The sequence below is a fragment of the Pleurodeles waltl genome, chromosome 7 (assembly GCF_031143425.1).
Source record: "Pleurodeles waltl isolate 20211129_DDA chromosome 7, aPleWal1.hap1.20221129, whole genome shotgun sequence".
NCBI classification, from domain to species: Eukaryota; Metazoa; Chordata; class Amphibia; order Caudata; family Salamandridae; genus Pleurodeles; species Pleurodeles waltl.
The window spans coordinates 1,029,951,349-1,029,977,529 of NC_090446.1; the positions used below are offsets into that span (position 1 = coordinate 1,029,951,349).

At 43.8% G+C, this 26,181-nt stretch overlaps 1 protein-coding gene and 1 pseudogene across 6 annotated transcripts in view; one reads left to right on the top strand and one right to left on the bottom strand.

The window, feature by feature from the left end:
• LOC138245875 (monocarboxylate transporter 7-like) overlaps positions 1–11,407 on the top strand; it is a 28,707-nt pseudogene extending 17,300 nt beyond the window's left edge.
• ARSG (arylsulfatase G) overlaps positions 1–26,181 on the bottom strand; it is a 1,341,775-nt gene that overhangs the window by 962,097 nt on the left and 353,497 nt on the right. The window lies entirely within an intron of this gene.

Genomic DNA, 26,181 nt, shown 5'->3' on the forward strand with positions numbered 1-26,181 from the left:
TAATCGCCGATCTGCAAAAATTTATAAAAAGACCCTTTTTCCAATCCAAAATCCGGCTGCAGATCTAAAAAGGAACACAACTGTTCCTGAGACTACAGATCTCCCACCCGGGTGATTTCCCCCCCCCCCCCCCGCCTTTTCCCATCTTCTACATGTCCCATAATGAAACTGCGCTGGAAATAGAAAAGAGTGACATAAAGGAGTATAGCGACTGTACTTAGTAAAAAATGTTTTGCCCTGCCCCAGATCTTCACCGCTGCTCCAGCTACCGTAAACGTAAAATGTCTATAGTAACTGGGCTCAGTTTTTTTTTTTTTTAAACAAAAAAAACACCATTCTGCTTCCTACCTAAGGCTAGCGCTTAAATACTTGGAGACTGTCCCATTAATATTCAGGTGGCTGTCCGTCTCCAACACCATTTATACCCTGAACAGAACTCGGCAGCCACACCACAGAACCACGATAGATGTTACGCGCGTCACTAACAACCTGCAAAGGTGCACAATACTACATAGCAGGGACAGTGGCACGTCGCTGTAGGATAGATGACAGCTCTACAACTAGTGTGGGTGCATAGGGGTGCACTACTATGCAGTCAGTACGGGTGCTCAGCAGTGCATATTGGTATATAAACAGTAAAGGTACGCTGTGCTGCACAGAGGGCACGCTAACTAACCTACTAATACCATTGCAAACGGCAGTGCTCCTCCCCATTTCAGTTCAGTAGGTACCAGTTGCCTACTAACCCCGGGGCCAGCCAATTGCATTCCCTCTTGAAATCTGAAGCGACATGTATGAGCCTGGCACAATCCAGGCATAGTGCCTCACAACGCAGCCAGATAGACAATTTAGGCTTAGGTGTTAAGTCCTAAAGTTACAAGTCCACACTGAGGTAGCCACGTACTATAGCCCAGCCTTCAGAACCCCTTTCTGGGATGCCGAGGGTCATCAGAGAATGCAGAAGTGTTCCGCAGGGGAGTATGGTGCCGTCTGAGATGCCGAAGGTCTCTACCGCTTCCACGGATCTTGGTAATGTTTAATTGACAGTGTCATAGTTTCAGAATTGAAACATTTCCCAGGCTAATTATTGACAAGAAGGTCATTGTATTCATTTATCTGGTACCGCTAACAAGCACTGGCAAAGCAAATAGGTCTGGCTTGTTGTTTTGGATACATGCGTTTGTTGTGTGACATGTCTAGATGCAAAAAGAGAACTCAGAGGCACCCACCTACTGCTTAGGTGGCACCACGTGTAAAGCACAGGCTATTAGTTTAAAGTACTGAATCATCTATATATATATAAGTGCTTACTACCCTTATGTGGGGCACTGAAGCATGTCTGCTTGAGTAGACTGCTACGCCTTGTAGGGTGGGTGGTTGGAAGGGTTCTGTCTTCGTGATTTGATTCTATTTGGAGAGTATTTCCATGTCCTGTGTAATAGCCACAGAGTGCAGGAGAAAGTGGTGCAAAGAGCAGTAGGCTGGTGCCTGAGACACTCCGAAGGTCTCTATTCTATAGATCTATGTAATGTTTATTTCAAAGTCTCAATTTCCGAATACAAGCATTTTCCAGTCTAATTATTCACAGAAAAATCATTGTTGATAATTAGCTACACAGCCAATAAGCAAGCACTGACAAACCTAATACATCTGGCTTGTTTGAGATATAGGGGTTTGCTGCTGTGTGACATGGCTAGATGCAATAACAAAACTCGCTGGGGCACCAACCTACTGTTTAGGTAGGAACTTGTGTAAAGCACAGGACTTTAGTTTATTGTATGCCAACATCTAAATACTGCTTATTACCTTTATCTGAGGCACTGAAGGATGAGCAGAATGCTAGTGATGTAGGGTTGTGTGGTTAGAGGGGTTCTGTCTATGTATTTGGGGAATGTTTCCGTGCCTTTTGTGATGACCACAGATTATAGGTTTTAAGTCACTCCCCTAATTACATAGGCCACGCCTCTTAAAAAGGCTTTGTAGTTACTCTTGTTTGGCCACGCCCGTTTCCAAGATCCGCCCACATTTTTCATCCCATTTAAAGCATTGCTCAAAGGCAAACTTGGCTATTAGGAAGGGAACACCTGCCAGATCTGACAGTGGGTACTGAAGAGAGTGGAGGCAATCTGTTTCCTTCTCAGGAAATCCCTCTGGGCTGCTTTTGTATCACTCAAGCAGCATAACATTCCATGTAAGTGGGCCTGATCTGGATTCCACCTCCTCAACCTTTACCACTTGGTCCCTCCAGCCCTCTCCTTTGCACTCTCTGGCCTCTCCTGCTTCCTGCCAGCTAGGGGCATATTTATACTCTGTTTGCGCCGGAATTGCGTCTTTTTTTTTACGCAATTTCGACGCAAAACTAACTCCATATTTATACTTTGGCGTTAGACGCGTCTAGCGCCAAAGTCCATGGAGTTTGCGTCATTTTTTAGCGTGGACACCTACCTTGCGTTAATGATATGCAAGGTAGGCGTTCCCGTCTAAAAAAGTGACTCCGAGGCATGTGTGCCGTATTTACACTCCTGGGCAAAATTCACGGCCGGGAGTGGGCGGGTCAAAAAAAATGACATCCAGCCACTTTTGCGCCGTTTTTTAGCGCCTGGTCAGGGCAGGCGTTAAGGGACCTGTGGGCTCGGAAGGAGCCCAGAGGTGCCCTCCCATGCCCCCAGGGACCCCTCCTGTCACCCTTGCCCACCCCAGGAGGACGCCCAAGGCTGGAGGGACCCATCCCAGAGACATTAAGGTAAGTTCAGGTAAGTATTTTTTTATTTATTTTTTTGTGGCATAGGGGGGCCTGATTTGTGCCCTCCTACATGCCACTATGCCCAATGACCATGCCCAGGGGACAGAAGTCCCCTGGGCATGGCCATTGGGCAAGGGGGCATGACTCCTGTCTTTGCTAAGACAGGAGTCATTTCAATGGGGGTTGGGAGTCGAAAAAAATGGCGCAAATCGGGTTGAGGCGAAAAATTTGCCTCAGCCTGACTTGCCCCATTTTTTGGCGCCCAAGCTCCATATTCCCCTACGCCGGCGCTGCCTGGTGTACGTCATTTTTTTTCACGCACACCAGGCAGCGCCGGCGGCTAACGCCGGCTAACGTCATTGAATAAATACGCGCCCACATGGTGCTTCAGAATGGCGTTAGCCGGCGCTAATTTTTTTGAAGCAAAACTGCGTTAGCGCAGTTTTGCGTCAAAGTATAAATATGGCCCTTACAGTCTACAGCCTACAATGTAGTACTGCTCTGCTCAGTCAGATTTTCCGTCTTTTTGTTAACAAGTACTAACAAAGCTACATTTGATTTTTTTTTTTTTTCCTTTGTTTTGATGATGTGCTTTCTAATACATATATTTTCCATAAATCGTTTGAGGGGAGGTCGTAAAATCCATTACTTATGGTAATGCTACTGGAATCTGCTCTAAAAACTTGCATCAGCATTATAAGGGAAGAACAAGTCACCGTTTTTAATTAGTTGTTGCTTTAGGTGGATAACCACAATGCCCTGTTTGCTTTTCTGTTGTGCCCATGGCATTGGCCAGACTAGCTGCTTCTATAAATGTTTTCCCCCAAATCCATCTTAATCACCATAACTTCAGGATGATTCAAGGAACTCTCAGATAATATCACAATACTACACAAAGGGAACTGAGGTACATTTCTGGTGAATATTCCAAATTAGCCTTTAGGTCCATTCACAGTAATGCAAGAAGGAGAGATCACATTGCCTGCCCACCGAAAATGGGAGGAAGTAAGAGACCAGCAGGAGACTATAAGGTTTGTTTTTTGTTTTCTCAAAGACGCCAACTATGGACAACAAAGTCCCCAGTTTACCAACATAAATTAGTCAAAATGGTTCTCATGCAAGGAAGCAGCATGGACCAATGAGGCAAGAAGGCTGCGAAAATGTAGGAGGGCGAGTGAAACTGACTTTAAGGCAGCATTATAGAAAGTGAGAACTTGGAGTTACATTACGCAGCGCTGCAGCACATATTTCTAAAATTAGAAAGTACTCCCTGTGTAGTAAGCAAATAAATCAAAGTGTAAGGTGCAAAGAACCCAGGTGGTTGTCTAAGCTATCTCATTTCTGTACAGATCGAGGATGACTGCCATGGCAACAGCGAGAACCTGCACCAATGCAAAAGTTTACACCAAAGTGCCTGATGGCGGCTGGGGCTGGGTGGTGGCCGTTGCCTTCTTCTTCGTGGAAGTATTCACCTATGGGGTCATCAAGACGTGTGGAGTCTTCTTCGGCGAACTCATCACTTACTTCGAGGAAAGCAACAGTCGTATATCCTGGATCATCTCAATATGTGTGTTTGTGATGACATTTACCGGTGAGTAGCGAGTTTTCCCTCCGAAGTAAGGGTGTACCGCTTTAAAACTGGATTTTTAAGTTTAAGATGTGCTGAACATGATGGATAAGCAATACCGCGATTGTGATCTTAAGCCAAAACGTGCTTCAAAGCAGCAGTTCTTTTTGTCCACATTTGACCTCGTAATTGATGTATCTTTTAGTAACAGTGCAGCAAGAAGTCTGACTCCCACCCTACAATACATTACACTTCATGAAATCTGAAGGATTTCCCAGGAACACATTCCTTTTTTCATTCTGAAATGATGAGAACAGGCACCTTCCTGTATTCAAGTGACATGTGCTTTTGCACATCTTTGTCACATAGTTTTGATTTTAAGATAAAGTAATGTCATCTGACCGCGTGACTTTTATTTTACGAATCTAAAGAAACCGGGGCCCATATTTATACTTTTTGACGCAAAACTGTGCTAACGCAGTTTTGCGTCAAAAAAATTAGCGCCGGCTAACGCCATTCTGAAGCACCATACCGGCGCCGTATTTATTGAATGACGTTAGCCGGCGTTAGCCGCCGGCGCCGTCTGGTGTGCATTAAAAAAAACGACGTACACCAGGCAGCGCCGACGTAGGGGAAAATGGAGCTAGGGCGTCAAGAAATGGGGCAAGTCAGGTTGAGGCAATTTTTTCGCCTCAACCCGATTTGCGCCATTTTTTTTCCACTCCCAACCCCCATAGAAATGACTCCTGTCTTAGCAAAGACAGGAGTCATTCCCCCTTGCCCAATGGCCATGCCCAGGGGACTTCTGTCCCCTGGGCATGGTCATTGGGCATAGTGGCATGTAGGAGGGCACAAATCAGGCCCCCCTATGCCACAAAAAAAAATTAAAAAAATACTTACCTGAACTTACCTTAATGTCCCTGGGATGGGTCCCTCCAGCCTTGGGTGTCCTCCTGGGGTGGGCAAGGGTGACCGGGTGTGTCTCTGGGGGCATGGGAGGGCACCTCTGGGCTCCTTCAGAGCCCACAGGTCCCTTAACGCCTGCCTTTTGCAGGCGCTAAAAAACGGCGCAAAAGCGGCCGTACGTAATTTTTTTTGACCCGCCCACTCCCGGGCGTGATTTTTGCCCGGGAGTATAAATCCGACGCACATGCCTCGGAGTCGATTTTTTAGACATGAACGCCTACCTTGCATCTCATTAACGCAAAGTAGGTGTCCACGCCAAAAAAATGACGCTAACTCCATGGACTTTGGCGCTAGACGCGTCTAACGCCAAAGTATAAATATGGAGTTAGTTTTGCGTCGAAATTGCGTTAAAAAAAAGACGCAATTCCGGCGCAAACGGAGTATAAATATGCCCCCGTGTATTTCAGCATCATACCTGCTACACTTCTGTCTCTGCGAATTAGAGCTCCATAAGTCATTCAGAGCAGATTAAGAAAAACAGGACCTTTTTCTGAACGGAACAAAATGCATAACGTAAAATTGCCTTCTGCTTTTTTTCGTTTTATTTGCAGAAACAGAACTGCATCATTTTCTTGGTGAAACTAACTCAGCTTTGTTTTATTGCAGCTCCACTGTCAACAGTACTGAGTAACCGGTTTGGCCACCGACCAGTGGTTATGGCCATTATGAATCAATGTATATACGTATAGGTAGATTGGTTGTGGGAAAGCCAGTGATACACAAAGGTCTTAAAAAGAGCAGAGACATTTACTGTAGCATTATAGCCCGATGCCGAGGGCTATACAAGTCGTTAAAGGCCCTGGACCGGATTTATAGTCCCAAGCTGCAGGCGAGTGCCTTTAACAACCAGTATAGCCTGAGGCAGAAGGGCTGAAAGGCTGTATGAACATTCCACTCACTAGGGTTAGAATGCTCGGATTCTGCAAAGCAGACAGGGAAGATTGCAAGGGTGCTGATGCACCCTGAGCTCTACCGCATTGCAGCTGGCTTGATTACGAGTCAGAGACAATGCTGTAGCCTGTTTCCCGCTAGGCCACCATGCGGAAATTCAGGGTTCCACCGGTTGAGCTAGGGGTAACTCTTAATGGGTCCAGCAGGGAGGTCGCCACTATGGCGGCATGCTCCCTGTTGGAAGTTCGGCAGACCGTGTAAACCGCCCACTGAACTCATAATCAGTCCCAAAATGCTGCGGTAACATCACTGCATCCAGGTTCCACAGATTTAGTGTGTACAAGACCTGTGTAGAGTACCTTCCTCATCTCAGTCAAAGCAAGGGCTGGGCCATTATAAGAACCAGAAGCGGTAAGGACAGCCATGATGTCAATTTAGGATAATTCATCTTTTCATTCTTTTTATGCCTTTTTCAACCAAGACACAAGTATGCATTTTGAGACATTTGGTCAAGGCCTAATCAATCGTCTGTACTTATGGCAACATATTGACCTGGGGCAGTCATTACTGTGGGGTGTCTTGACTCGTGGAAGAATTAAGCAGACAGGAAACCGACCTGTGGATTAACTATTATCAGAGCAAAGAGGTCGACAGAGTGATAAACATTTCCCGAGTGAAGAAGTTTCGAAGTAGCATGTATATTCAAGTGTAGCCATTTGGCCTTATCTTCACGGCAATATGCTACTGCACAGAAAATGTTTGCAGTCCCTAATTTGCCAACACAAATATCTATCCAGATGACATCAGTGCATTATGAGAGTGTCTTATTTTGGGGGGCATCATTCAAATAACACCCCTTATGTGTTCATTGTTGGTCATTTCAATAGTACAAGGCCTTTCTAATTTGCGTGCACATTATGTCACCCGAGGAAACGTACTTAATCAACATGAATATAAGTATAGGTTTATGTATACATCGATCCGGCCTGGTTCCAGATCCACAGTCGGCATTTCATGTGAGGATCAGCAGTAGAAAAGTGCTTCATATAAATTGGGAGGAATTCTAGTTCTCTTGCCATTGGCTCAAGATGTCAAGAAGCTTGGAGCATGATGGAACAAGATGAGACAGAGAGAATAAAATCTGCTTAGTCCCCACTATAGTCAAACATAAGGCTACCAAGCCACGATTTTGAAATCATATTAACTTTTACTAACCGAAGTTAGGTTAACACCTCCATGTAGAGTTAGCCTTTAACAGTAACTAGAAACCAATAATGCAATTGTGCACTATGCAAGGATTGTCAAAGTTAGCTGTGCCATATAATCAATATTGTGATATGTTTTTCCTTTTCCTTAACAAAGAATGTGCAAGTGACCAGGAGCATGTTTATTTAATGTTTTAGGAGACAACTTCTAACTTAAAATTCAATGCTTTTTAATGCCATTGTATAATTTACCAGTGTAGTAGGCACGTATATTATGTCACTAGGAAAACTGAGCATATTATATACTAAAGGTTTTCAAAAGTTGATGCATCATTAAAAATCATGTTGCAATCGATGTCTGTAGATTAACAAACTGTTTTTTCATTCTCTTCCCTAGTTATCACTGCTCTAAAGGATCACCTCGGCTGGAGACACAGCCTGCTGCTTCTTGGTGTTCTTCAGTTAAATATTGTTGTTTGTGGGTCACTGCTCCGACCAATGAAAATCCAAAAAGAAGTACAAGTAGAAGAAACTCCAAAAAAAGAGAGCGTGGGAACAGAATACATACTTGAAAATGAGAAAACACTTACTTCAATTGATTCCATTGACTCTGGAGTCGAAGTAGGTACCTCACCCAAGAAAGAAAATGAACACTTGAAACCAGAGACAGAATATGTTGTCCCTCAGGAAAATGTTCAAATGCTGGAAGAAGCACATGGTCCTCTGAAAACAAGTCACACTGTTAGACTTTTCAATTTTGAAAAATAGTGGGTTTATTTGTTATTCACTGTATGGCCTTTTTGCTAACTTGCATTTGTTGCCCCTTCTCTGTACATCATTCCACTGGGTATCAGTCTTGGTATTGATAAAGACCATTCTCCCTACATGCTGTCTGCCATGGCCATCGCTGAAGTTTTCGGAAGAATTGGCATTGGCTGGATTCTTAATAAGAAGCCCATTCGCAAGATTTATATTGAGATAATTTTCGTCGTTTTGTTATGTTTGGCTCTCATTTCTTTTGCCTTTGCCACAGAGTTTTGGGGCCTGACTGTGTGCAGCACATTTTATGGATGTATGTTAGGATCAGTGGCAGGTACCCACATTTCGATGCTAGCAGATGATGACGTTGTGGGCATCGAGAAGATGTCTTCAGCAGTTGGAGTCTATGTTTTCATTCAGAGCATAGCTGGGTTGGCTGGTCCACCGCTTGGAGGTATGTTCACTTTTCACTTTTACATTTTTCTACACTAAACTTTTTTGTTTTAATTTGAGACAACTATTTAATTTGTATTTTTTTGTATTACTTTTAGTATTATTGAAATTGTGGCTCCCCTCCATTCAGAGAATAGCTGGGTTTGCTGGCCCAAGACTTGGAGGTATGTTTTCTTTTACATTTTCCTAAACTTAAACTTTCGTTTATAATTTGTGACAACTATTTAATTTCTATTTGTAGGTATTACTTTAAGTATTATTGAAATTGTGGCACTCCTCCATCTACCAAGTGGGAGAATTATTGCAGTTGTTTTTATCTTCATGTAAAGTGAAAATATAGTTAGAAACCTCCAGCGGCCCAGAAGTCACCAGAAAGGGTACTTTCTCAACATTCAAATCCCCATACAGTGGACTTTAATGTACACATTCGTGCATCCCATTATAGTCAATACCTATAGCTCTGTAACCTTAAGATCTCTAATGTAAGCACTTTCAGTGTATTCCAGTGGCTTTGTGTTCATGCACAGCATGACACTGATGTCTAAATTTAGCTAAAGTAGAAGCAGAGTTAATTTGCAAATCTCTAAATCGGGTTTCCAAATCTCACCCCGATTCGTGAAACTTAGCTCTAAATGCAGTTTTTATTTAAGTTCGTAATTTTTCACATGTTTTTTTCCAAAGCCTTTATGGTGCCAAATGGTGAACTTCATAACAAATGGCAATTATTTTGTACCCCAAATCCTCAGATGGTGGTATTGTATCGAGAATCCAACACCTGCTAATAAGAAAAAAAGCACCAATTTTAACCACACTTAAGGTTTAAAATGTAAGGCATAACAAGTATTGATAACATTTCATTTAGAAGTTTACGATTATTCTCCAAATCTGGAACATTCTACTGATCATTTGCAGGGCAAAGCTATTTGTAGCAGTACTTAAAATGACATGGTGCAAATAGCCATACCTTGTTCAAGATCAACCCAAATTTATAGATTTGGGGGATAATCTTAAATCTCTTAGTGGAAATTCACCATTATAAAACAAGCACATTGTGTGGAGTACACTTTGACCTCATACCAAATTTGTTGAAGCCGTATCTCTATGTTTTTCACTTGTTGCATTTCAATCAATCTGAATGGGAAAAAAATTCTCAGAGTAAAACCCCTAAAGATTTCACTCAGTCTATAGAACTTCACGAAGGTAGTACAGAACGTCACAATGAACAAAAGAATAAGTTGGTTTGGTGAAGACATAAGAAGTTCCAAAGTAGCATGCCCTCAGAGGTTATCTCAGAGATGATATCTGTAACTTTCCTTATACAACACTGTTTAGATGGTTAAATCTTGATTGCCTTTTCACTAATGAAAACAATGTTATCTTTCAACTGTAGGTGTTCTTGTGGATCAAACACAGAATTACGCGTCAGTATTCTACTCCTGTGCGATTGGCATGGCGCTGGCATCCATGTGCCTGGCCTTAGTAAGGCCGTGCAAGAATGGCCTCTGCAGACGTAAACCGAAGAAATCTATAGAAGAAGGGGATTACAATGAAAACTACGTTTTCAAAGATGTGCCAGATGACTTTCTTGAAATGGATTTTGTAAAACCTGAAGGCACAATAAAAAGTAATGAAAATACTTGTTAACGAACTTTACATTCGTGCCAACCAAACAAGACTTGAATAAAGACAATGCAGTAACCAACAGTGAATCGACAACCTTAGAATTTATACTTGAAAGAGAATTCAAAAGCTTTCAATGTGAAAAGCTGCTAAGTACAATTACAAATTCAGAGAAGGCTGCCATTTTCTTATATCCATTTGATTGCCCATAGTGGGCAGCTCTGTTTCGTCACTAGATTTTTGATGGAAAAATTAGGCATTTGCTTAACCTTCTGGAAATGGCAATAAACAAATAGCACGTGGTTTGCATCCTGCATTGTCACCCTTGGGTACATTAGCATCTTAAAATGCAGCAGTATATTGAAGTAGATGTTATTTCAGATGCTGTACCGAAAACACATTTTGAGCATGATACATACAGAGGACCAGGATTTTAAAGAAAATATGTGCATTGTACAGCAAAATAACCACATGAACTTAGATTTTAGTTTTATGGCCTTTTATTGTTGAAGAATTCAGACAGATTTATCTGCTTGTTCTTAAGTAATGTCGTTCTGTTTTCAGAGTCTTAGATTTATTTAAAAATGTATTTATAAAGTTACTCCAGGCATCGTATTGACTCCACCTGGACCATGAGCAACAAATATTTTAATTTAAAGCATATTTTTTGTCTGTAACTATTTTCCTTTTGTGCATCAAGAGTACTGTTTTACGCACCTTAGAGTCACAAAGACCCAGGTTGCGAGCAATGCTGCATTCCATATATTTTAACAAAAATGAGCGTGTCACATGTCAACCAACAAGTTTGTTTTCTGAAACCTCCAGTTTTTCAACTCAGGGTGTTGATTTTAAGAAAGGCTAGAGTAAAACATCAGTAAGATTGTTTCAACATTTAGGATGTTATGTTGCGTTTCACACTTGGAAGTGAATTTGGTGACTATTCCAAAATTAAGTTCACATTTGTAGTTGTATAATGTATAGGCTTAAAATTCTACATAGAATATTAAAGACGAGGGATTCCATCAAGTGGCAGAGAAGAAATGTAACCAGAATGTACAATTATTATGCAAGTGTGTAAAATAACTGCTAACCCTTGTGAGTGATAGGGCCCCTTATTTCTATCACTTGTAAGTGTGTTGATACAACCTTGATTAAAACATCAAAATGATTAAACATGATTAAACATCAAAATGATTAATAGAGGAGCTTGGTTAGCTGGTGAGTTTGTTCTCACTGCATTTCGGAAGAAATACCACTGACCTCTGATGCATCAGCGAGAAGGGGCTGTGTACCCCCTCATCACTTACTGCAGTATGCTCTTCATCCAGTCAAAAACCCATTCAGCCATGAGCTACGTATATTTCAAAGGACCATCGCTCATATTTTAGAATTAGAAAACAATGTTGACTGATGCCCTGTGGCACTTTTGTGTAAACGTTCATACTCTTGTGACACAAATTGCTAGTGGCCAAAACCTGTCGGTGGACGGAGGCACCTGGGCCAGGTATTTTCATCTGCATTCAGATTAAATGCTCTCCTTAATGGGGGCTCTGAATGACCAACAAAGCCTCATCCACATCATGAGTCATGTGGAACTATACCTCCATCCATACCCCACATGTGATTAAATGCAAGGTAGTAAGCACTCTTTAGAAAAGTACTTTTGCTGATGGGAAAAGAATTGTAGTGAGTCAAACATTAAGATGACTTAGGGCCTGTTTTAGAACTTGGCGGACGGGTTACTCTGTCACTATTGGTGGACGTGTTACTCCGTCAGTATTTGCGGATGGGTTACTCCCTCACAACGGTGATCGATATCCTGTCCACTGAAATCTATATCCCCTAGGATGTAATAGGATTTAGATCACGGCGGACTGGATATCTGTCACCGTTGTGATGGAGTAACCCATCTAAATCAGGCGCTACGTCACACCATTGACACTTGCACCTTTAACATTACTCTGTCAGGGAACAATTGTACCACTTAAAATAACCTCAGTAATTGGAACATAAAAATTGGCTTTTTAACTTCACTGTAATTCTGTACCTCTTCTGTCCAGCCTAAAAAAATATAAATATAATGTTTAATGTTACACTTGTTTAATTTGAATTCTTACTAGTACCTCAAATTTGTTGGCTTAGTATTGGGCTATAGAAAGGGAACACACTAAACCGAGTCAGCCTTTCATGCAGTCACTACTTTTCTTTTTGTAGAAAACAGAGTTGAAATGTTCCAGCAAAATACTTATCGTATTGTTTTAAGAGTAATTTCTTGCAGAAAGCACAGAGAAATTAAAAGACCAATCAAAAAATCAAAATCTTCATCAAACATTGTCTATAACCCACAATGTGTGATCCTCCCTGTTACCTTCTCTGTCCTCTATGAAAGCAGGTTTTTATGTTTTTTTTAAAACTTATTCCTGCTAACTAATTGTCTCTTAACTGGATTTGCCACATGGCAGTAATTAAACCTCCACCTTCAGATTTTCAATCGGGAAACTGAACAGAGTTAAAGAGAGTAAGAATTTGTCAGAAGGTTAAGCCAAATGCTCGTCAATGCCTAATTTATTTTTCAGAGGATTTGCCTATTTGTTTCTCTGTAGTACCCTAGCAAGCATGTTAGTAGGCCTTCGGGAGAAGTGTCATGCTTAATACACCTTCCACCTCAGATGCTAGCTGAGTGCAGCAGATGGCCCTTCCCAAGCACTATAAAACTCTTCCTGTGCCAAAGATCATGCAATATGTGGAATGCAGGCAATAAAATAAAACCAAAACTTAAAATCTGCTCTTCAGCCATACCACAGCAAATTAGCCCTCTTCGTGTGCTGTTGAAAACAGGCTGGAAACGTGGTAAGCACCACAATATGTGCAGGAGGTACATGGAAGAGGAAGCAACACACTAAGGAAAGAGCTATAACACAAATGCACTCTTATGGAGTGCTAAATGAGAAAGAAACAAGTAATTCCCTTAATGTTAGCAGTGGAAGAATACAAGTCAGCCAGTCAGAAGGACGTTAAAGAAGCTGTGCTCCACAGGAGGGACAAACACAAGAAGTTGAGGCAAGCCATTGAATAAAAAGCAAACAAATGTGAATGACAGTAAAACTATCTAACAATAGTCAATGGGCAGACTAGAAGGTCACTGTAAGTTGACAATAGCTTGTTCCCGACCGGTCAACCGGCGCTCACTTGGAGACAAGATCTAGATGTCTTGGTCTCTAATGAGTTTCCTTACTAAGGCATTAACTGCATATCTCCATTTACCAAAAAAGCCTTCTAAGAGAAAGCTTCATTTTCTGGCCACTTGAAGATCATTTTCAACACTTAATTTATTGTCCATATCTGAAGACATCTTAGATTATTTCGGCAAACTTGGCAATTAGTTTAGCAAATCTGTACACTAGAAATGCAAACTGTTTGCACCCTGACAAAATTACCAATAAATCTACGTTTATCACTTGGTGCCAGTGCACGAGGAAAGAGCGTTCTTTATCTGCACTGCCTCCACAAAACAAAAGTGGTATGGACACTGTTGAACAGACACCAAATTGATTAACGACGGTAGTGTCCGTTGTAATTGGTCACTAAATTTGCAAACTCAGGGAGATTCATTGCCTGCATTGATATATGGTGACTTCAAAAATAGTATTATTTAGGCCTAGGAAGCTGCCACTATCCTATCAATAGTTTGTCCTCAGAGATGATACAGCATTGGACTGAATCATTAATAAATACCTCAATATTAGGGAGCCAGACTTAGGATACTCGAAGCTGGTGTGGCGCAATACCTCTGCAAATCATTTACCATGTCATTAAGCCAGGGATAGCTGGCGTTCTGGCAATTAGGCTGGTATCAGACTGTCAGATGTTTAATGACATTCCCAAAATTCACAGTCATTCCAGGCGACTACATATGGTGTTAGAGAAATTCATCCAACAAGAGAAAAACATTGTAATACTTTAACCATTCATAAACATCGAGCCTTCAGTTTCCATAGTACGCTCCGTTACCAGCAGTGCCTCAATAAATGGGAAGCCTACTATTCTGGCTTTACTATTTCCATGGATGAGTATTATCCTGTGGATCAGTGATCACATCTTTAAAGTAGTTTCACCACTAACTCTTTGATAGGGATAATAAGGCCAAAGTACTTCCTTCCTTTAGTCTCTGTGCTGCAGAATCTGTATAAAATCTTGTGTAGGGTACTCTGCACATGGATGCACTGTCTTAATCAGTGTCTGAATAGTTCTGTGTTTTGTTCACTAGTAAGGTCTCTCACATGTTTTCTTTGGCCAAATGTCGTACTAGATACCTCAGTAAGAAAACATACCTCGGTCATGGAAAATATTTTCCAAAAACATTCACTTGAAAAGAACACACAGAGAACTTCAAATTAATATGGAGCCGCAACTTGTTTTAACCACCTACAAGCAAAAAGAACCAGTGTGGAAGAGTTGCATAAGTCCTTACTGACTAATGGACTAACCTGAGATTTGGATCTTCAGGGTGAGCATGATAGATTCTCCATGTATAATTAGTGTTCTTGCAGGTGAAAATTATAATGCATATGGTTGATTTACATGTGCTTAACAAAAACACAGGAGAGTGTTGACCCCAAACACTCTTCGTTAGGTCACTCGCAAGCTGTGCTCACCACAGTATCTTAACCTTGTCATTAGCCAAAAACAACTACCCTATCAGACAAAAACAGTTGTTCAAAAACAGAAGAAAAATATTGAAATTAGTAAATATATTTGTTTCAGCAGCAAAGTAAGAAACAGGGATGTCAAAGAGAATAACAGGCCTCCTTCGCCCCAAGGACTGTGATTAGGAGAGCTCCTCAGATGCTGTTTTATTCCTTGCACTATGTTAAGAGTGGTGCCTAGCCAATCCGGTGGGTCTCCTCTTAATATAGGGCAAATACCACTAGAAGGAAATTGAACAGCTGGTAAAACATCTTTCTGAGGCATATCATAAACGTTGTAGAGAGCAAGTGACTGAAGGAAAAATTATATTCTGTGTGAGCATGAGATGGGCATTAGATGTGGCAGACAGCCTCTAGGGAGATACATTCTGGGGGAATCCCCAGAAGACATCCCTGGCTCTGGTGGCCAAAAGCAAATTATCAATCTCCTTTGACAGTGATCATCTTTCCCATAAGTGGACATGAGGATGGACAAACTTACAAGCATTTGCGCCGACAGCATCATCCCCCTTAAGAGCACCATCCAGAGAAAATCCTGGAAAACAGCCAGCTGGTACACCCAAGAACTCAGAACATTGAAACGAGACAGCAAACTGCTGGAGAGGAGATGGCACGCCAGCAAAGACATCTCCCGACAGTGCAGCCTTCAAGACCTCCTCAACCTGTACCACCTGCTGGGGGCAACAAAGGAGACAGCCCTTGCCACACGCATCAAAACCAGTGCCAACAACACCAAGCAACTTTTCAACATCGTTAAGGAATTCTCTAACCCGGCTACGTCACATAGGATCTGTGTGACAACCTTGCCCACTTCTTCCACTACAAGATAGCAACCTTATACAGAAAATTTGAATCCCATACCTACGAACTTCCTTGAAAGATATGCCACCACTGTAATCGAGACAAACCACAGACTGACCACCTGGAACATCCTCTCTACCCAGAACATCACCTCCACCATGAAATCCATGCACTCGGGAGCTCCCATGCCTGCACTACATCTTCAACCTTGGAAACCAAAGGATCAGCCAGGAACTCCCCACCCTGTTCAAAAACCTCTATCAACACTGCAACATGTCCCAATGCCTGGAAACACACTGGAGCGAGACCACAACTCAGAAGATCCACAGCTGACCTCAGCGAACCAAAAAACTACTGGCCAATCTCCCTGCTCTCATTCCCAGCAAAAGTACTGGAAAAGATCTTCAATAAGCAACTCATGACATACCTGGAGCAGAACCATCTACTCAGTACTTCCCAATCCAGCTTCCACAGCAATCACAGTTCCGAAACTGCCTTGATCACAGTCACTGACGACATCCGAATCCTTCTTGAACGAGGACAAACAGCAGTTTTGATCCTCCTCAACCTCTCAGCAGCCTTTGACCCTGTATACCACCACATGCTGATCGAAAGACTCCACCACGTCGGCATCCAAGGGGACACACTCAGATGGATCACCTCCTTCCTCACCAGAAGAACCCAGAAGATCTACCTCCCACCTTTCATCGCTGAACCCAAGGAGATCACCTGTTGTGTCCCCCAGGGGCTCATTCCCCAGCCCCACAGTCTTCAATGCATATGTGACCCCGCTGGTCAGCATGGTCAGATTCCACGGTCTTAACATATTTTCCTACGCAGATGACACCCAACTCATCCTCTCACTCACTGATGACCCCTCCTCCACCAGAACCAGCTTCTACGGATGCATGACAAGTGCCACTGACTGGATGAAGAACAACTGCCTGGAGCTGTACATAGCGCCGTCTCCTCCACCTGCTCCCTCACTTTGCGCATGCTATGTAATCTACACACAAACTCTACTGTGACACAGGCCCTCATCACCAGCTGACTGGACTACGGCAAAGCCCTCTATGTAGGAATCGCTGTGCACCTCCTACAGAGACTTCAGACCATACAGAACGCTGCAGCCAGACTCATCCTTGGCCTTCCCCAACGAACCCACATCACACCCCACCTCAGGCAACTCCACTGGCTCCACATACAGAAGAGATGCCAATTCAAGCGAATGACCCATTGCACACAAGGCTCTACACAACCAAGGACCCACGTACATTAACCACCGTCTGAACGTCCAACCATCAGAAGACTACGTTCTACCTACCTTTCACTTGCCCATACTCCCCGCATCTACCGTAGCAGAAGTGGAGGACGCTCCTTCTCTCACGTTGCAATAAAAACCTGGAACAGCATTCAGACACACCTGCAGACCATCACCTCACTTCTGGAATTCCAAATGGCCCTCAAGACCTGGGTGTTCAAATAAGCCTCCAGGACCTGCAAGCGGCTGGATATCCTATCAGGTGATTAGCCGCGCTTTATAAATCCTGATCGATTGATTTGCAATGCAATAGGTCTCGCATTTGCTTGAGTTAGAGCTATTGGCGATATAAATGCATAACTGGACATTTCTTGCCATATAAATTTGTCAAACTTGCTGTATAATTTGGTCCTCTTTGCCACATAAATCCAGTGGCCCTGCATATAACTAAAGGACTTCCCTTTACCTTCTTCCCCCATCTGCAGCAAAAAATGAAAATATTGTCATTATTATTATTATTTTTTCATTATTATTTTGGGGTCCCCCATCCTAGTGTGGGAACTCAGAGATGACCTACACAGAAAGACCAGGTCCTGTGGTGAGTTATGGGCAAAAATATTTGCGCAGCAAATACTGAAGCATCTTGACTGTAATGCTCAGAACAGCCCTAGAGGGCACCACAATAAAAATAACATTTGTAAGAAACATGGTCATGTAACCATACAGTCAGCCCCCAGAAGGCATAATGACATGAAACTAGAATGGCAGAAAATAATGCAGTGTAAGCATATATGTTGCCCCTAGAAAGCACAGTCCCTTACACATTTCCAGGCCTACTACAAAACTATTAAAAACAAGGCCATTAAAACACAAACTACTCCCAGCTGTGAAACAAAAGTTCCAACTATGCGAGAGCTTAAAAAGACACTAAATAGTGGGAGAGGTTACTTTTTTGCCCCACCCCCACCAACCTAGGGTGGGGACCCAGAGATGAACTAGATAGAAAGAGCGCGTCGTGCTGAACGGTTTGGTGGTGGTCCCATTTTTGTAGGCCCATAACAGGCTAAGTTATGGGCAAAAATGTTTTGAAGGATAAATGCCCTGCAAAGCATTATGGGGCAAGTTTCCCAAGTGCAGTGAATATTATAGTATTGGTTCTCCCTTTGTGCCGGGAAAGCCGCTTCTTTCTATGTTTATTTTTGTGTAAATGCTCCAGGTTGTATACCTACGAATTCAAGGGAATTTTGAAAGTCAGGCCCAGGAATGAATGAAAGTGATGGGCATGAGATGGGTGTGAATAAAGCCTACAGAGTAGATTACAAAAGGCTTGTGCACTGCTAAGCTCGACCTAAAAAGGGGACCGCTAAGGCGAAAGCCATTGGGGCAATCCAGACGCAAACTTGAAAAAAATGGTTTTAAGTCCCAGTAGGTGATGAGGGAGCTCAAAAGATGCAGCAACACCACAGTACTCTAGCTTTCAGCAGCAAAAACCTTTTCAGGAGGGACAAGCAGAAAAGACATATACCAGAGCCTATCAAATCTCTTTAGGGGGAACGGCAAAGGAAAGTGGCCCCAGAAAGGGTACCTCCAGTGGTTAATTTTTAAATAAAAAAGTGCTGGTGCCCAAAACTCTTCTCTGAAACACATGGCTCTGACTTTCTCATATGTGTCTTTAGCTCGCAGTAATTGCCTGATGCAGAATAATAAGTGCCGGCCCTCAAAAATAAGTGCCGGCCCTAGAAAATAAGTGCTGGTGCCCCCCCACCTGTAACCACCACCTTAAATTAAGCGCTGGGTACCTCCTTATCTACCCACCAATTCCTCGATCATACAACACCAGCTGGGGAAAGAATCAGGTTACTCCTTCCGCAGTGGGGAAAATAAGCTCATATTTAAGATCAGAAAAGTGGTACTTTTCCATTGACCAGGAACAATACTACTTGGAAATTCACACCACCAAACACTCCGCCTCGCCATCATCTCCCCATTCAGAAACGTCAAAGACTGCTGCAAGAAGAAATTCAAGAACTTCTCTGCAAGGGTGCTATATCACTTGTGCTTCCTCACGAAAGGGGTCAAGAGGAATACTCCCTGTATTTCCTCATCCCAAAGAAAGGCAGCACTCTGTAGCCTTGCCTACTATCTGATCATTTCAAAATGACAACCCTGCAGGATATCATTTCATTGCTCTACACAGGAGATCATTTGCCTGCCCTCGATATCAAAGATGCACTTTTTCACATCCCCATTCACGTGGTACATCACTGTTACCTCACATTCATTGCAGGATGACAACAGTATCAGTTCAAAGTCTCGCCTTTAAGGGTCACTACTGCAACATGGGTATTCACAAAAAGCCTAGCAGGACAGTACCTGCACTGCAACATCATGTGTTTCTGTACCTGTTCAACTGGCTGTTAAAGAGAAGCAGCCACAAAAAAACTATTGCTAACTTAGACAGCTGTGCTGCTTCTTCATAGGCTAGGTTTCACAGTCAATGCCAAAAAGTCATTTCTCAGCAGTTACAGTCCTTTTTGGGGGCAAAAGGCAAAGCCATTCCCCACCAGGAGAAAGTATATATAATTTCTGAGGCTGCTCCCTCCTTATAAGACATCTCATCCTCTAACATTGAGAACAACCACAAAATTGTTGGGGATGATGGCATAGTGCACTGCAAATGTGCCACATGCTCAACTGCAGATCGGTCCACTACAAGAGTGTCTGTCCAGGCAATGGTCCCAAGCAATGGGTCAATGAGAAGATATAGGTTTGGTAGAGTCCGTGGTCCTCAACAATCTCAAACGGTGGAACAACTAGAATTTGTTCCTAGGCACATTAGTGTATTGACCTTCAAGCAAAGGTCCCTATTACCACAAATGCCTCACTCGCAGGATGGGGAGAGCATCTAGACAACCTGACTGCTCATGGTACCTGGTCTCAGTAACAGCAGACAGTGCAGATCAATTTCTTAGAGTGAACAACAGGACAACAGGACAGTAAGTACTCAGAGCATTTTACATGTTAATTAGCAACAAGACTGAATTACATTCAATAAAGGAGGAACTCAATTGTTTGAGCAATCAGCAATAGCACAATCAAGACAATTGGTCAGCCATCATCACACCTTGCTCCAAGGGCAGCATCTGATGGGGTAGACAGTGACAAATACCCCAAATACTTCATTAGTACTTCCAGAAATGTGGGTCACAGACACTCAATCTGTTCTCCACTGCAGATAATGCAAAATGACTAAGCTTCACGTCTAGCCCCATGCATAATCTACTATGGACAAACTGGTGAGGGATATTTGCCTACAAATATCCTGCACTTCCTTTGATCCCTTATATAGTGAAGAAATGGAGCCAAATGTCTATAATAATCCTAATTTCTCAAACATCAGCAAGCCAGGCATGGTACTCTCTGCTACTGTAAATGTCTGTCCAGTTGCAGGAGAGGTTGCCTTTGAGAGCAGACTTAATAACTAGGCCCCAGGGTCAGCTCAGACATACACATCTCAAAGAAATAAATTACAGTTTGGTTATCTGGAACTTCCAGAGGAATGTTTGCACAATTTCTGTGAAGCATGCAAACATAGTACACAGTTCTGCTTTGCCAAAAAAGGAAATATTTGTGCAAAAGTGCATTAGTAAACATACAACCACTGCAAGCATCAGTTCAAGATATGCTCTGCTACCTGTAACACTTGCAAAAGTCAGGATTGACATACACCTATATCAGCAGTGTTAGTGAATTGCGGGTATTAACAGTGGAGGAACCTTTTTATCTGGGCTCATAACGATTATGTTACCCTGAAAACAAATCCAAGTTTCCTGCCAAAGATTGCCTACCCATTCCATGTCAATCAGACCACTGATTTACCTATTTTCTTTCTACACCCTTAAATAGAGGCAGAAAGAGCACTGTACACACTTGGAGTAACCCATAGCAAGATCAAGCAACTTTTTGTTGTATATCGAAAAATCTAAATTCAATCGCCAACTCAGACCTTGCAAAATGTATAGTCAAATGAATTCAAGTATGTTATGTTAAAGCAAAACATACTCTTTGCATTGTGCCTACAGTATATTCTTACTGTTTGGACATTTTTCCCAGTCAAGAGTCACAGATTGCTCGAACTGTCCTTGCTACTTTATGAACACTACTTTCTAGTCTATGCAGAGCATATGATCTACAGCTGCACATGATACAAACAAAAAATGTTAAATGTCTTGCACAAGCCAAATCAACATTAACTCCCTGGTCCTGTAGTTTGTAGCAGTGGCCAGGGTTGGAAGGATTCCCTGGTTGACATCTGACCCAGAGCCTGAATTGTGCAGCCATTCACCATGGCAAGTGAAGTGAAATAATTACATCTTTGGGTGTAGTTCTGACATATGGGCCCACAGGGAGAGAACAAACCCCCCTTCCCCATTCTGCCACACCCTGGTGACAGAAAGACTTTCTGGTGCTGGATGGTAGTGATCAATACCATAAAGGTCTAGGCCTCACCCAACTCCTTTTATCACTTTTTCCCTGGAAGTCGGATGGACCTTCATCCCACCGTGGGTAGATTGGGGTGTTTACCACATAACCAGTCCATCCAGAGACTTTAGAGAGCCCACCAGACCATTAGAGAAATTACAAGGAAAAGAATGACTCCTTTAAACTCCTCAACCCCTCAGTCACTCAAGTCTTCAACCTGTCAAGCGTTAAGCCGTCAAGGCTTTGGGACCAGCATTGGAACTGCTGGAGCTGTTATCTACGTGACCCCACATAGTCCTTCCCCTCGTCCTGCCTTCGGTCCAGTGTCGATCCTGACTCCAGCTTCGCCCTGACTCTCAGACCCAACCGTCCAGCCCCGTTCAAGTCCGGAAGTTTAATTAATGGCTGAGTGACTGACAGGAACTCCAGGATCTGCCCAAGTTTGCACTAACACATCCAGCATACTAGCATGCTTATCACCAGTCACCGGCCTACAGGTGACCCATCAGGCTCTGCAGCTAGTGTGGCCATCTCGTGCCCTCCCACACACACAATAAAGGGGTGTAACTCTGCGAGTAGTCAGTGAGAAGTGCTCTGGGGTGAGGCAGCGCCACTAGCATGCGCGTACCCCTCCCTTTTAGTGGAACTGGAAGGAAAGTCGGCACTTCTTGGGAGTCTGGGCCTGAAAATGAAAATTTCAAGGATCTGCAGCCAAATAACTAGAGAACAACACTAAAACAGAATTAAAACAACATTGAAACAACAACAGGAACAGCATATCAAGGTGAAAATTGCAAACAATAATAGTAATAATAATAATATCCCTGCTCCCGTTAATCTCCACTTCTGTGTCCAACTTTTATACATTTACCTGAGAGTCTGACTGTACTACCCCCACGCCACTTTCACATCATCCACTACCATCACCTGCACAGTCGCAGTAAAGGGCAGCAGGATGAGGTCTGGGAGAATGAGAGGACAACAACCAGGTTCAAATGAAAGGAAAAGGGAGACAAAAGCAGGAGAGGTACGGTGGCGAAGAGTAGATTTAGAGGCACTGAAGCTGCAGGGAGTCCCGGGAGCCCGTCTGATAAAGAGCTACTGGAAACGCTTGAAACACTAGAAACTTTGGCAGCTCTAGAACAGCCGGAAACCAGCCAAATTCTAGAAAGCCCCATAAACCTGACAGTTTCAGTCAAGCCAAAAAAGATAACTGACTTTTTCAAGTCCTTGAGAGAAGGGGCTGGAGTAAATGATATCTCACCATTGGTACATTGGGAAACATGACCCCATGTGGCCAAAGGGATCTTGGCGGCTAATGACACCACTGACCTGGCCATAAGCGGAAGAGCTACTTACATCCCCATCACCCAGTATAATCATTCTGTAGGGCCAATCCCCCCGTCATGGCCATCTACTGTAAAGCCAGCTGCTGATGAGCCACACAGGGGAATAACAAAGGGGGTGATAATCCTGTGGACCAATACACCACCTGGGTATGCAATGAACCAGTCGTCCAACTACAACGCTGCAAGCTCGCATTGGAAACTCCGACCAGTCACAAGCTCACTTATTGCTCTTTCCAATGTTTTTTTTAATTTTTATTATTTATTTATTTATGTAATTTTACATAGTGCCAACAACAACAGCCTCCAATACTCCATATCGGCCGCTAGAAGTCCATTAGTGTGTGCACAAGGCAGGTCGATAAACCAAAGCAAAGTCCTCAAAAAACAAAGTCCGCAGCAGGGTACCACCCCACAGTTCGACTACCAGTCCATATACATGCCGATAGGGCTGTAGAAAGCACACCATCAGGGGAAACCTAAATACAAAAGCACTTTGGGCAGAAACCAATAACAATCTTAACAATAACATTAAAAGGACGGAGGTGGCCGAGCAGGTCCACACAGCAGCAATGCCCAACAAGCATCAATCTCCACTCACACAGGAGCAATATTCAGTCCAAAACAGTCTACACATAGTCTCACCCCCTGCAAAAGGATGCTCTCAACTTTAACCAGCGGATTCCATAAAGGAGCAGAAAGGCGCCCAGATATCTCTTGGGCGAGAACGCGGCGGGGCCAACTCCCAGAAGATGGACAGCTGCTCCTGACAAAATGCAATATCCCACAGCCAATCATCCCTCCGCGGAGCCCTTCCCCTCCCCCAGCAGACCGCCACTCCACGCTTCGCCAACAAAAGCAGCATACCAACGAGACGTCGCCTCCCCGATGGCACCCCATCCAGCATTCCCAGCAACGCCACCACGGGAGAGAAAGGCAACTCCAGCCCAGTCATACCAGTAATCGCACACATCACTACACCCCAAAAGTCACGTACCGCTGCACAAGTCCACGTCAGGTGCAGAAAATCAGCATCCAAAGCATAGCATCGCTCACATCTCGCATCAGCATGCAGCACCATAGCCCGTAAGCTAGAGAGGGGTATAATGCAAGCGATGCAGGAATTTGAAGTGTATGAGCCTTAATCTGTAATTAGGCGACAGTGCTCTCATGAGCGCACAGCAGCTTCTCCACATAGCTTCAGTGATTTCCTCCCCAACATCTCTCTCCCATTTGACTCTCGCAGCCTCCACTACCACCGATGCTGCTCCTGCGCACATCTATAAAGTTTAGTAATAAGCTGACGCGGGGACTGCACACGCCAAAGCAACTCAAGCGCCTGACAGACCGGAGGCATAGTCGGAAGACCGGCAAATCGCGCCCGGAGCATCGCGTAGACCCGTAACAAATACAACCTGTGCAGCGCATTATCCACCCCGTCACCTAGCGCCTCCTCAGGCGACCTCAGACGCTCATCCAGAAACCAGTCCTCCAAAAGAGACATCCCCGAAGCAGAAAGAAAGCCCCGCAGCCGCACATCACTTGACAGCTCTTTCCAATGTTTAAGAGCATCAAAGCCCGCGGGCCCCAAGCAGCCTGACCAACTGGAATTGCCGAACAGACGACACAAGTACAGCAACATCTGAACCCTTCCGGTGAAGGGGGTGAGGGAAGTTAGCATTGCTCCACTAACAACGCTATTGGTCCGTGGTCATAAACTGGTGGCAGAACAAGAGAACAAGAGCAGCACTCCACCAAGAACGACCAACACAAACAAATTGTGGGGTGCAATTCTGAACTCTATGCAAGCTACAGTTGTGACCTTCAGCCTTCATGAAAATAAAATGGACATACAGGTAGATCTATTGAATACACTGGCGGTTTATGTGTTGGGCATCGACAACAAGCTTGAAAAACTGAATGCTCTAATCACACATGTGCAAGCAGACAAGACCAGTGATTTCACCATATGTTCATGCAAAGAGGTAACTGACCAGCTCCCTGCGACTCTGGGGGAATGCTTGAAAACAAGGTCACCCATGCACCTAAGGATCTTTATTCGCGAAGCCTTACATTGTATTCAAGAACTGCCAGTTAACTACACAGCCAGTGGATCCACTCCATCTCAAGAGCCCCAAGTAGAATAGGAATTGCGGTCCCACGAGGCCAAGTTCCAGTGGCTAAGGGAAAGGGATGGTTGCAACTTCCCACTCCACAGCAGGTCTTGGACTACTCATCCCCCCAGCACCAGACCACTGCTGAAATCTATGCACACCAGACAATGAGAGAACGAAAGAGAGCGAGAAAGGGCAGAAATAAAGTTGATCGAAAAGCCTCTGATGTCCTAATACCACTATCGACCCTGTCAGCCCGAGAGGAAGAGGTAAAGGTGTCCAACGAAGGGAGCCCCCCACTCCTGGCACAAACATCAGAAACTACAGAAGTCCTGCCTTTGACAACTGAGAACATATCCCACAGTCAAGAGGCCAGTGCATATGTAAACCCAGCATCAAGGCCAATGGAAGAGATGTACAGGTACCCAGCAAGGTTACCACCCACTGGTAGGGGCGGCCCGCCTTCAGCTGGAGTAGCAGCCCCCTGTAAGTGCATGGGGCTGTCCAGACAGCAACAGGAGATGGTATATGCAGGGCCAACAATAGATTGTGGCATCATTGCTAGTCACTCCTGCCCCACTAGGCCAGTAGGCAGGTCTGGCAGTACATCTGTGACAGGTCATGTGGATCAGAGCCCAGGCGCACTGATCACGGTGCCGGAATGGAGGTCCAACCCTTTCCTCTCGACGGTTCAGTGGCGCAGAGGGTGAAGCCTCTTGGACCCGGAAGACGTAGGGGAATGGAAGTTAAAGCGCGACCAAGAGAAGCGAAGGGAGAGACGTTGCACAGAAACCTGACAACGGAAGATGAGACGCGAGGACAACGAAGCAACACAGAAGAAGAAAAAAACGGCGGAGGCGAGACGAACACGGAGGAAGAGATGGGGTTTGGAGACGGGCAGCAGGGAGCACCAAAAAGGACAGAGCATCAAGGAGAGTGAGAGGGAGACCACGCAAAGAAGCCGGCACGTTCCAGGAGGAGCGTGGCCTCACCAGGTACGTGCAACAAGCTGGGAGGGAAGGAAACGACAAAGAAAGTCACGAAACCGGGGAGCATTTTCTGTTTGGTTTGCATAGTTTTTTGTGTTTTTTGTTTGGTTTCCAATACCCGCTAAACCACTAAAAAGACAAAAGAGAAAAGGCACTGGGTGAAGGGAAAACGGGCTACTAACCGAAAAGAGAGACAAGATATTATAAACGAAAGCGTTTAAGAAACAAGAATAAGGTAGAGTGATAGGTCTACAGACAAAGGAAATAGTAGAGATTCG